This window comes from Nerophis lumbriciformis, linkage group LG13 (genome assembly GCF_033978685.3).
Source record: "Nerophis lumbriciformis linkage group LG13, RoL_Nlum_v2.1, whole genome shotgun sequence".
NCBI lineage: Eukaryota > Metazoa > Chordata > Actinopteri > Syngnathiformes > Syngnathidae > Nerophis > Nerophis lumbriciformis.
This window is the reverse complement of record NC_084560.2, coordinates 9,212,921-9,215,858: the sequence shown is the minus strand read 5'-3', so window position 1 is coordinate 9,215,858 and position 2,938 is coordinate 9,212,921.

Below are 2,938 nucleotides of genomic sequence, written 5' to 3'. Positions count from 1 at the left end.
ATTAAACGTTACTAATAAAATGTATAACAGATTGACAAAACAAAAGTAGCACAAAGGAATGGGACACGTTTGGGGAGATTTTGATAAGATGAGGGGTTGGGAGAGGGGGTCTGATTATGAATAATAACACATTAATAACATATAAACTATAATTAACAGACACAATCATTGTAGCACAAATGTTTGGTGAGATTTTGATGAGGTGGCGCCCAACTTTTATGGATAAACCTTATACTAATAAAATGTATAACAGGTTGACAAAACAAAAGTAGCACAAAGTAATGGTACAAATTTGGGGAGAATTTGATTAGGTGGGGGAAGGGCGGGGGTGTCTGGTTATGAACATTAACACATTAATAACACAATAACATAAAAACTATAATTCACAGACAAAAACATTATAGCACAAACATTTGGTGAGATTTTGATGAGGTGCCCCCCCAACTTTTATCGATAATAAAATTATAAAAATAGGTTATACTTTTATAGCGCTTTTCTACCTTCAAGGTACTCAAAGCGCTTTGACACTACTTCCACATTTACCCATTCACACACACATTCACACACTGATGGCGGGAGCTGCCATGCAAGGCGCTAACCAGCACCCATCAGGAGCAAGGGTGAAGTGTCTTGCTCAAGGACACAACGGATGTGAGTAGGTTGGTAGAAGCTGAGGATCGAACCAGGAACCCTCAGGTTGCTGGCACGGCCACTCTCCCAACAGCGCCACGCCGTCCCCATAATAAAACGTTACTAATAAAATGTGTAACAGATTGACAAAACAAAAGTAGCACAAAGGAATGTGTCATTTTCATATTTGCATAATGAGGGGGCCACTTGACACAGGTGAGCAATAATAATGTCTAAGGTGTGTGATAATGTGTGTCTGTGTGTGCATGTAATGTGTGTGTGTATTGTGTGTGCGTGTAATTTGTGTGTGTGTGTGTGTGTAATGTGTGTGTGTATTGTGTGTGTGTGTAAATTGTGTGTGTGTGTATTGTGTGCGTGTCTATAAAGTGTGTGCGTGTAATGTGTGTGTGTGTGTGTGTGTAATGTGGGTGTGTTTTTTGTGTGTGCGTGTATCGTGTGCGTGTGTGTGTAATGTGTATTTGTGTGTGTGTAATATGGGCGTGTTTTTTGTGTGAGCATGTGCGCGTGTGTGTGTATTGTGTGCGTGTGTGTATAATGTGCGTCTAATGTGTGTGTGTGCGTGAAATGTGTGTGTGTGTATTGTGTGTGAGTGTGTGCATGTAATTTGTGTGTGTGAATATTGGGCGCGTGTGTATAAAGTGTGTGCGTGTATTGTGTGTGAGTGTGTGCGTGTAACGTGTTAATGTGTGTGTGTAACGTGTAACGTGTATGTGTAATGTGGGTGTGTTTTTTGTGTGTGAGCGTGTGCGTGTAATGTGTGTGCGTGCGTGTATCGTGTGTGTGTGTGTATAATGTGTGTGTGTGTGTGTGTATAATGAGTGTGCGTGTAATGTGGGTGTGTATAGTGTGTGAGTGTGTGCGTGTAATTTGTGTGGGTGTGTGTGTGCAACGTGAATGTGTGTGTGTGTGTGTGTGTAAAGTGTGTGTGTGTAATGTGGGTGTGAGCATGTAATGTGTGTGTGTGTGTATTTTATGCATGTGTGTATAATGTGCGCCTAATGTGTGTGTGTGTGTGTGTATAAAGTGTGTGCGTGTAATGTGTGTGTGTGTAACATGAATGTGTGTGCGTGTAATGTGTGTGTGTGGTTTGTGTGTGTGTGTGTGTGTATTGTGTGCATGTGTGTATAATGTGCGCCTAATGTGTGTGTGTATGTGTAATGTGTGTATTGTGTGCACGTGTATAAAGTGTGTGCGTGTATCGCGTGTGAATGTGTGCGTGTAATGTGTGTGTGTGTGTAACGTGTAAGTGTAATGTGTGTGTGTAGTGTGTGCGTGTAACGTGTACGTGTGTGAAATGTGGGTGTAGGTATTGTGTGTGAGTGTGTGCGTGTAATGTGTGAGTGTGTGTGTGTGTGTGTAACGTGTATGTGTGTGAAATGTGGGTGTAGGTATTGTGTGTGAGTGTGTGCGTGTAATTTGTGTGTGTGAATATTGTGCGCATGTGTATAAAGTGTGTGCGTGTATTGTGTGTGAGTGTGTGCGTGTAACGTCTTAATGTGTGTGTGTAACGTGTATGTGTAATGTGGGTGTGTTTTTTGTGTGTGAGCGTGTGCGTGTAATGTGTGTGCGTGCGTGTATCGTGTGTGTGTGTGTGTATAATGTGTGTGTGTGTGTGTGTGTATAATGTGTGTGTGTGTGCGTGTAATGTGGGTGTGTATAGTGTGTGAGTGTGTGCGTGTAATTTGTGTGGGTGTGTGTGTGCAACTTGAACGTGTGTGTGTGTGTAAAGTGTGTGTGTGTATTGTGGGTGTGAGCGTGTAATGTGTGTGTGTGTGTATTGTGTGCATGTGTGTATAATGTGCGCCTAATGTGTGTGTGTGTATAAAGTGTGTGCGTGTAATGTGTGTGTGTGTGTGTGTAACATGAATGTGTGTGTGTGTAATGTGTGTGTGTTTTTTGTGTGTGAGCGTGTGCGTGTTATGTGTGTGTGTGTGTGTGTATTGTGTGCGTGTGTGTATAATGTGCGCCTAATGTGTGTGTGTGTGTATGTGTAATGTGTGTATTGTGTGCATGTGTATAAAGTGTGTGCGTGTATCGCGTGTGAATGTGTGCGTGTAATGTGTGTGTGTGTGTAACGTGTAAGTGTAATGTGTGTGTGTAGTGTGTGCGTGTAACGTGTACGTGTGTGAAATGTGGGTGTAGGTATTGTGTGTGAGTGTAATGTGTGAGTGTGTGTGTGTGTGTGTGTGTGTGTAACGTGTATGTGTGTGAAATGTGGGTGTAGGTATTGTGTGTGAGTGTGTGCGTGTAATGTGTGTGCGTGTAACGTGTATGTGTGTGTGTAGTG